Genomic DNA, 9,761 nt, shown 5'->3' on the forward strand with positions numbered 1-9,761 from the left:
CGATCTTGACCTTGCTCGCTCTTCACCATTGCCTCGGTCCATCGCCGCCAAATCTTGCCCAAGCTTCACCGCCTCGCGGTCCCTCGCTTCAAAGCCTTGACTTGCCCTTCGCCATTGCAACCGGTCCATCAAGCCAAGCCTTGTCTTGATCTTCTCCACTTTGGTCACATGACTCCATGTCATGTCTCATATGCAATGAGCTCCTCGATCACACTATATGAGCATAGCATCAACCTTTAGCCATTTCTCCTCCATGGCACACGTTGCTCATACTAGTGTCTTTGTGTGGACTAATCTCCTGTGTATCTCAACATAAACACTTATTAGTCCACCTAAGTTGTCACTCAATTATCAAAACCAAACAAGGGCCTTTCACACTTTTCGCGAACTAGACGGAAATATACAAAGAGACAATCTGAGGGTATGTCATCTATAATATTAATTGTTGGTTAATATATTATACATTATATTCATTTTAGTTTAAAGCTGATAACATAGTAACATATATTTATATCTCTATTGAAAACAGATGCTCCGAAGGGTAATTCACAAGCGACATATAGATCGGGTGTTAAATGGAAACATGTAGAAACAGCGAGTAAGATGTCACAGGCTAGTGGTTCACCACAATAATACACTTTTCCTTGCTTTCTATCATGTTTTTATCATATTTAAAGTGCTTTAACTACAAATTCTTAAATGTGCAGTTCAAGATCTTTGTGAGGAACAAGGTGACTGTGATGACACCATGGATGAGGACGGTGAAGGAGGTAAACTTTATACACGGTGTCTTGGATACATTTTCTAAAAATTTCATGTTGGTTAACTATAAATATATATTATATAATTAATTATTATTATTACTGTTCATGTTTAAAAAATAGGAGGTGGGGGAAAATGTTTACATGTCAGCGCAAGAGAGTATTATTGCTATATGATGCAGATCCGGAATGGAGTTTTTAATATATTCTTTCATGGTGGAAGGCTTTTTCAGCAATGGATAGTGGATATGTATGTCAAAATAGAAAGTTTGTGGTTAGATTGGTACTCCAATCCAGAACACCAAAAAATTATTAGAGCTGATCTCTATCAAGTATAATTAATTAGACTACTAGCATTTATCATTACTCTTATGAATTTTTTGATATGTGCTGTTTGATTTGAGTGGATTTGTTTTCCATGACAGGGTATAATGGACACCCTTGCTGCCGGAGAGCATAGAGGTCTGAAGGCTGGTAAATTGGTTGTTTTATCTAAGAATTTTTCTGGAAGTGATAGAGATGTGCGGTGTAGATTCATGGATGCAATGTCATTAGTTGCTAAATATGGAAAGCCAGATTACTTTTTAACCATGACTTGCAACCCGTATTGGCCGGAGATCACATAACTTTTGTTGCCTGGGCAGACACCTCAAGATAGACCAGATATTGTGGCGAGGGTTTGTCATGCAAAACTCATTGATTTCCATGACTTTGTTATTAAGAAGGGGTTCTTTGGGAAAGTGGCAGCTTGGGCACACATTACCGAGTTTCAGAAAAGAGGTTTGCCGCATGAACATTTCTTGCTTATAATGGACAGCAGTTCAAAGCTTAGTGGGCCAGATGATTTTGACAAATATATTTCAGCAGAACTTCCGGATGAAAAGAAATACCCGCTTCTCCACAAACTTGTCTGCAAATATATGATGCATGGCCCTTGTGGTGTTCTTAACAGAAATTGTGGTTGCATGCAGGATGGTGCTTGTTGTTTCAGATACCCTAAGCAGTTCAGTGAGACCACGGAGCAAGAAAAGGATGCATATCCTATATACAGAAGACGAAATGATGGTCACAAGGTATTTGTGCGTAAGAAATGGTTGGATAATAGATGGATTGTACCATATAATCCAACACTCCTGATGAGATATAATTGCCACATCAATGTTGAAGTTTCAAGCAGTATCAAAGGTTGTAAGTATCTTTATAAATATGTGTTTTCGGATCTAGCTACGAACTGCACCTCCATCAGTTACATGCGCGAGCGTGCTATCTTGTCAACAAGAAATGAGTATGTTGATAGCCTCAATGCGGTGATGATTGGAAAGTTTCTTGAAAATGAAAAGGTTTACTACAGTCATGATTCCGTAGATGATGACTCAACTAATAACTATCATCTTAATTTTCTGAACTCAATTACTCCAAATGGTCTTCCTCCGCATGAGCTTAAAATTAAGAAGAACTGTCATGTCATACTCCTTCGAAATCTGGATCCTCATCATGGACTGTGCAATGGAACTTGATTATAGTGAAAGTTTTTTAGGACAATGCAATTGATTGTGAAATTGTAAATGTACAGCATGCTGAAAATCGAGTTTTTATACCAAGGATTCCCTTGTCTCCATCAGAGGATATTTCACTACTTTTCAAGTTCAAGAGGAAACAATTTCTAAGAAGACTCAGTTTTGCAATGACTATAAATAAAGCTCAGGGTCAAACTATACCGAATGTTGAGATCTATCTTCCAGAGCCTGTTTTCTCTCATAGACAGCTATATGTTGCCTTATCAAGAGGTGTTTCACATTCAACTACATGGATGCTGGCTAAACCTAACAAAGATCTTGATCCCACCAGCAAAAGAACCAAAAATATTGTTTTCAGAGATATTCTACGGTCTTCAAAATGAAGGTATCTCATATGATGTATCCTTTTTTTAGTGTAGATGTTGTTGGTTATCACTATTACATTATAAATTCAAAGGGTCAATCTGATTGGGTTTTTTTACTTAATAGAACTTTAATTGTTTGCAGTGACACCGGAGTCCATCATGAATGGGATATGAGTAGAAAATTAAATTCTGGCGACATGGTGTATCATTAAATTTTTATAATATGTATGTTAGATGTGGCGTTCATATGTAGATTTTTTGTAAAAAAAAAGATGTGCTACAATCAAGATATAACGAATACAAATATTTTATTTTTACTTTTACTTTTACCCTCCTATATAATTCTTGCGATGTCATTAATGGATTGCATGTATGTATAGTCATGTCCATATGATCTGTATATCTCAAATTTTTATTTTGGGTAAATTTGTATCGAACGATGTACTAAATATTGTATCTACAAGCTAATGGTAGATGTGGCTATGAATACATATTTTTTTGTAACATAATTCTTTTATTTGGTTTTTCTAAAACACGTGCGTGCCGCACGTGCACCCTACTAGTGGTTATATAACAAATGATGCCTTTTCTATAAAAAAAATATCCTGATGCAAAATTCGAGAGGCACTACGAGAAAATGTTTTTTTTCGCTTTTTAAAGGAGCCCCGGACACCATGGTTGAAATATGATAATCGTCGATAAAGAATGACACAGATAGCTTTGGAACTCTGCTTCATCTGAACTCGCTTATTAAGAGTGTCGAGTTGAGGTCCTCAAAAAAAAAAAGAGTGTCGAGTTGAGTGGCTAACTTTCGAGGGGGAAAAAATGGATGCGTAAGCTTTTTGTACTGTGCTTTGTCACTTTGTCAGCTGTCGCTGAACAATTGCTGGTTGCAGAGCGTTAGAATGGTCAACGAATGGTCTCGTTTTCTTATTTGTTCTTTTGGAGATTGTCAATGACGGGTATCGAAGTTGAAAGTTCGGTACCAAATAATGTAGTGGGGTGGACTTTTATCGCAGAGAATCTCTGACTCATCACCCATGAAATGATGAAAGAATATTGTGAACCCGGCCCCTGACAGCAGCGTCGACCAATAGGAAATATGGGACCCACAGCTAGAAAAAAAAAGAATAACATTAAACCACGAACAGCCATTAGTATTCGACAATCTTACATGCCATCAAATTTCTGCTAAAGTCCTCCTGCACGACATGTGGGCAGATGCCTGACAGTGAATAGTTAGAATCCAACACCGATACATGGAGCAAGTTTCTCTTTAGGTACAAATGATCTTTCCAGCTACAAATACTCTAAACTTAACGTATAACGACCAAACGATTCTCATTTTTATTAATCACTATGTAATTATGTCCGTGCGTTGTACCAGATAAAGTTGGTTTAAATATCGGATATATATTGGTGCATGTATGTTAATTTGTAGGAATCTACGCGATCGAGTCGTGGATCGAGGGGGTTGGTCCGACTCGTATACGGAATGGACTGAGGTCCACCTGTCAATAACACAGGTGGACCAAACTAACGTATCAAATTAAAAAATTTGAGTGGAAACCTTAGTCGCTTTAGTAATAAATATAGACTAGTAAAGTGCCCGTGCGTTGCTATAAGTGATAAAAATCAAATTCATTCATAAAAGATGCATTCAAGATATGCAAATATGCAAATGAAGTAAAAGACGACAGCAAGCACCAGAGAAAAATGCCATCGTTAAAAGTGAGTTTCATCGAAATGCCATCCAACAAATGATTTTGATTTCGCTAGTATGCCATTATGAAGATGGGATCTACTACAATACTTTTTCTATCTTTTCCGGTTCATTAAAGTTTAGTAATTTATCGATTCTTTAGCTATATAAACTGACCATTGTACCTATCTTCTCCGGAGTAAATCGTACGTACTTCGTCCTCCATCTAATATGTCCTCTCCCTCGTGCCTTCTTGCCTCCGCACTCCTGGCGCATCACCACCACCCATGAAGCACCGGCATCATCGCCGCCCATGAAGCACTGGCAGTTCAGCCTGGCTCGTCGAACCGCACCCGCTGCTGGGTTGGGTGGCGTGGCACAGGGGCAGACAACAACGGCTGGGACAGGGCGGATGGACACCGCGTTGCGGGGCCAGCGGAGGCGGCTGGTGCGGGGGCATGGAGCAGGGGAGGCGGCCGGCGCGGGCATGGCGATTGGCATCAGCGGGGGGTCGAGCGACGGCGGCCGGCACGGCCAACGACACTGGGTGTACGTGTGGGTACGCTACAACTCTACAACTCTACGATGGGCGGACGAAAATTGACAGAGACAGAACTCACCGAGGATTGCTTGCTTGCTTTAGAAAAAAGTATAGATTATAAAAATTCTTAAAAAATAAATCAATTGATAGGGTTTTTATATACATATACAGATATACTACTATGTAATTTGACTAATTGAGTGAAAATTTATTGTTAAAAAATCCCAATACGCTCCATATGTATACGATTCGGACGATCGTTCTGCTATATGGTGGGTGTGCTCATATTCTGATCCAGTTTCACGTTCGGTTAGAGCTCTCCATCAAATCAAAATAATCCCCCTGTTCAACCGACCAATCGCGCGCCGCCGCCTAGCGCGATCCATCTCGCCGTCTCGTCCGGCTGACCGCTCCGTCGCCGGCGCGGCGAGATGGGCGAGCGCAAGGTGATAAATAAGTACTACCCCCACGACTTCGACCCGTCCAAGATCCCGCGGCGGCGGCGGCCCACGAACGGCCAGATCAAGGTGCGCATGATGCTTCCCATGACCCTCCGCTGCGCGGCCTGCGGCGAGTACCTCGGCCGGGGCACCAAGTTCAACGCCCACAAGGAGGACTCTGACAGATCCGTCAAGTTAAAACGCTTAATTAAGTGTAACCACCATCATTTGACGCATTAGTTTAATTAAGTGTAATTTGACAGGCTATTTCCAACCCACAGGCCGATCGAAACACACCAGAAGTCCCGCACCAAGGCGAGCGCAGAGAGTACCAACATAATAAAAACTTACAAAATAGTAAATAATATTAAGGCTTTCACAAAGCAGCTTTAAATTTAAACTTTGCAAAAGAAAAGATAGCAGCGGAAGATAATCTAATTTACAGAGCATTTTTACTAGAGAATAAATAAAACTAATGAGATAAGTCGAGGACTACCGAGACGTGAAGACAAGGCGCCACATCGAGCCCACCGATGTGTAACCTAGTTAGCTCCTAAACCTGAAATAGGGTAAACAACAAACCCTGAGCAACTAATACCCAGCAAGACTTACCCGACTATTGGGTATACTTAGCCCACATATCTAGACATGCAAGACATTTGACTGGTGGTTTATTTTGCAGAAAAAACATCTAAAAGGTGGATTCTTATTTTCAATATTTTAGCTCCAGGTTCTATATAGATTATCTATAATCTACTATTTGCTTAAACCAACTAGAGCACACATGGTAGAGCAAACATACTATAATTCAATGTAACCATCATCATAAATGTATAATCTAAATTTCATATTGTATCTCTACGATGCGGTGCTGTGATAAAGGTGCTCATATCCGAGAGTGACTGACGGCGAATCGATCCGATTTAACCTTGCAAGGTGGACCTAACCAACACGGCACGCAAAATCCCCGTCGGACCCCACGCACCAATCTTTTCCCTCCCCGCCTCGAACTACAGGAACCAGCCCAACGACATATGGTCAGCCGAGCTCAACGTGAGACCACCAAAAGTAAACATATGCATCCCAATTCTCCGCGACTACTCGACTCGCCCCAGGAGTTGGGTGCGGGTTCCTGTACTTTCGAAGCAAAGCAGTACTCGGTTTACCGGTTTCGACTACCTTCTACTCCCGGTATGCGGTTAGTACTGTTCAAACTCAATCACAGGGCCAGACAACGAACGGTCCTTAACCGACACAGACGGGGCTAACTTTCCCCCGCCCGGTCTCCAAATTCTTTTCCTTTCTTACCATAATTCAATATTCCATATATTCAAATAACTAAATACCCTATATCTCGCGAGTGACCCAAAATCACTCGTCTTCTACCGAGTTCTATTAAGCATAGCATTTCTAACGTCCTCTACACACTAGTATAACTCGAGGGAACCTAGGGATCATGCAACTAGGGTTCCAAACAATTTCTGAACCTAATGCACAAGTAATAGAAACATAAATATAGGTGTCATAATTTAAAATAAAAGGATGAGCACCGGGGCTTGACTGAGGGTAACACTAAGTTAGTGTTAATTTTATTTTCAGCCTTGGGCCCTTCCGACCATTGGGCCGGGCCTTCACGAATCCCTTCTCAATCCTGCTTCGCTAGCTCTTGGGCTTCACGGCTACGCCTGTTCCACAGTCACGATATCGCATGCACCGGAATCTACATGTGTGCATATGCATATAATATGAGAGAATGCATATATGAATGACATATTTACAAAAACAATCCATAACTGAGGGGAATTGCTAATGATTCGGACCAACTACCCTAACCCTACCCGCTCAGCTGCTGCCACACCGGTTAGACCGGTCAGACCGGTCCGAATTACCCAAAGCACACTACCGGTCAGACCGGTCCCTCTGACCGGTCAGACCGGTCCTAACCGAGCAATGTCCTAAGTATATATATTGCAAGCTGCAGCTACTAAACTCTTTCTTTACTCAATCAACCTCTGGGTGAATTCAAAGAAGTTATACATAGGAGGCTAAAATAGTTAGACAACTCTAAGAGATTATTTAAAAGTATAACCTTAATTAATTGGGAAATATGCTAGTTTAGGAATAATTCATAATTAAGTACTAAATTTTCATATAAGAAGCTAGTTAAGACTATTTATTTAAGCCTACTCATGATGAACTTAACCATTAAGAAGCTACAAACCCACATGTCCGGAGACTCCGGGTTTTAGCTCAGATTGTCCGGGTACAAATTTTCTGGAGTATCCGTGCATTCTAATGGTGAATAAAAAATTAACATGACACTACACCGATAAAATGTGTTAATTATATGCGCCAATATCTTTCACAAACATAAACTAGTTATTATCTAATAAACATACTAGTACAGGGATACGTTGATTACCATACTAAACGATGTTTTCTAGACTTGTAACTTTTGCAATGAACTACACATTCCTAAAGCAAGCCACTGCCCTAGTTTCATAATTTTTGGACTAACCTATTTACCAAAAATAATTAAACAACTCTAAAACACAACCTAAACTTTATCGGAGGCAAAAAAATGTCATTTCACAAGAATTAATATTTTGCCCCTAGAGATTTAGATCTAAGCATTCCAACAAAACTACTTTTGTATTTTTAGGATTTTTCCTTAATTTGTTAGGCAACCTGCAAGTTTCGTTAAATAAATAAAAGGGCACACCGGTCAGACCGGTATATCCAACCGGTTAGACCGGTCCTAGCCGAGCAATGGCGCAGGGCCATGGCCATGGCCGGCAGCGTCCCGGGCGGCTCGGCGTCGGAATCCACGAAGGAAGGGGTCGGGGAGGATGAGGAGCTCACCACGAACCCATTTTGGGGGTTTATTTGGGCGGAGGACGACCGGAAAGGCGGATCGACGGTGAGGGCGGAGCTACTGTCCATGGAGGCTTGGAGCTTCGATTCTCGCTGATTCGGCCGAGGAGAGGCTAGGCTGGAGGTTGGGGAAGGTGGAGGTGGTGGGGAACTTCTGTGCGCAAAGGATTGAAGCATGGTGGCCGGAGGAAGGAGATCGATGGACGGGGCGGCTGTGGAACGAGCTCTGCTCGTCTCTGGCTCAACGGGGAAGAAATAGAGTTGAGTGAAAGAATAACACCGGGAGAAAATAATGTTGAGTTGGTAGGCGCCCAACCGATCAGACCGGTTTGGCCTACCAATTAGACCGGTCGGGAGACGGAATGTTACAGGACGCCGCCGGGGAGCGCTACCTGGGCGCCATCCAGGTCTTCCGGTTCTAAATCCGGTGCCCCCGCTGCTCCGCCGAGATCGCGTTCAAGACGGACCCCGGGAGCTCGGACTACGCGGTCGAGTCCGGCGCCACGCGGGGCATAGAGCCCCGGCGCGGCGCCGCGGACGACGGCGGGGCCGCGGCGCGGGAGGAGGGCGGCGGGGACGATGCCATGGCGGCGCTGGAGGCCCGGGCGCGCGCCGGCAGGCGCGAGATGGACGCGGACGCGGCACTGGAGGAGGCGCGCTCGCTCAGCGCCCGGCGCGCCCGGGTCGCGCCGGCGCAGGCCCTCGAGTCCCTGCACAACCGCTATCGCGTCACCGACGGCCGCGACGCGCTGCGAGAGCTGGAGCTGGAAGCTGATGAGGCGCTGGTCAAATCCATCCGCTTCCGCAACGCCGCCGGCTACCTCAAGCGGATCGAGGAGGAAGATGACCGCGACGACGAGGACTTCTTGACGGCGTCTTTGGCCAGGACCGTGGACGCCAGACACCCAGCGCACACCAGGAAGCAGCGGCAAGCTGCCGACCGGCCCGTGGTTATCGTTTCCAAGCGGCGATGCGCGACGGCGGCGGCACCGGCCGACCGGCGGAGGGCAAGGCACACGACGATGATCCCGCGGAGACGTCGGAGGGCAAAGCATCTGCTGGCGGCGCTCTCCAGGCGCTGTGCTGCAGCTACGACGGCGCCAGAGTTGATGACTGATGGTGCTTGCTGCCTGGTTGCCTCCAACTGGGAAGCAAGCAATCAAGATATCCCAAATCCCAACCAAAACCGCCCAATGGCCGTGTAGCATTTGTACAATTGCACCGTATGTCTTGCCTCTATGGTTGGGAGTGGTACATCATGCATCCATGGATTTTCTACCATGCCGTTTCGGCAACGAATCTAGCAATTGGCAAAGCTCAATATCTTGCTCTACGTGGGATACTGTTCGTGCGCACCGGACATATGTTGGGTTAATTCCTCGTAGCTTCTCTAATGCGTCACTTTTTTTTTTGGGTTTAGGTTGGTCGCAACTCAAATCGCTCCCTGTTTTTGAAAGTTAAAATTGCTCCAATTTTGAGAAGTTTGAAATACAAAGCTAAAGCCTAACGTGAACTATAATTTAAAATACATGGAGTAGAAAAAGATAGGGACGATACATGT

General features: G+C 43.9%; 1 long non-coding RNA gene and 1 pseudogene across 1 annotated transcript; both read left to right on the forward strand.

Annotated features, from left to right (window-relative positions):
- Positions 1-374: 374 nt before the first annotated feature.
- LOC120707233 lies at positions 375-1,984 on the forward strand. The gene is made up of 4 exons (XR_005688889.1): positions 375-421; positions 530-598; positions 708-770; positions 1,187-1,984. It is a non-coding gene; the product is annotated as an uncharacterized LOC120707233 (long non-coding RNA).
- A 6,379-nt stretch (positions 1,985-8,363) lies between these two features.
- Positions 8,364-9,521, forward strand: LOC120710648 (annotated as a pseudogene).
- The last annotated feature ends 240 nt before the right edge of the window (positions 9,522-9,761 follow it).

The sequence above is a fragment of the Panicum virgatum genome, chromosome 5K, assembly GCF_016808335.1.
Source record: "Panicum virgatum strain AP13 chromosome 5K, P.virgatum_v5, whole genome shotgun sequence".
NCBI lineage: Eukaryota > Viridiplantae > Streptophyta > Magnoliopsida > Poales > Poaceae > Panicum > Panicum virgatum.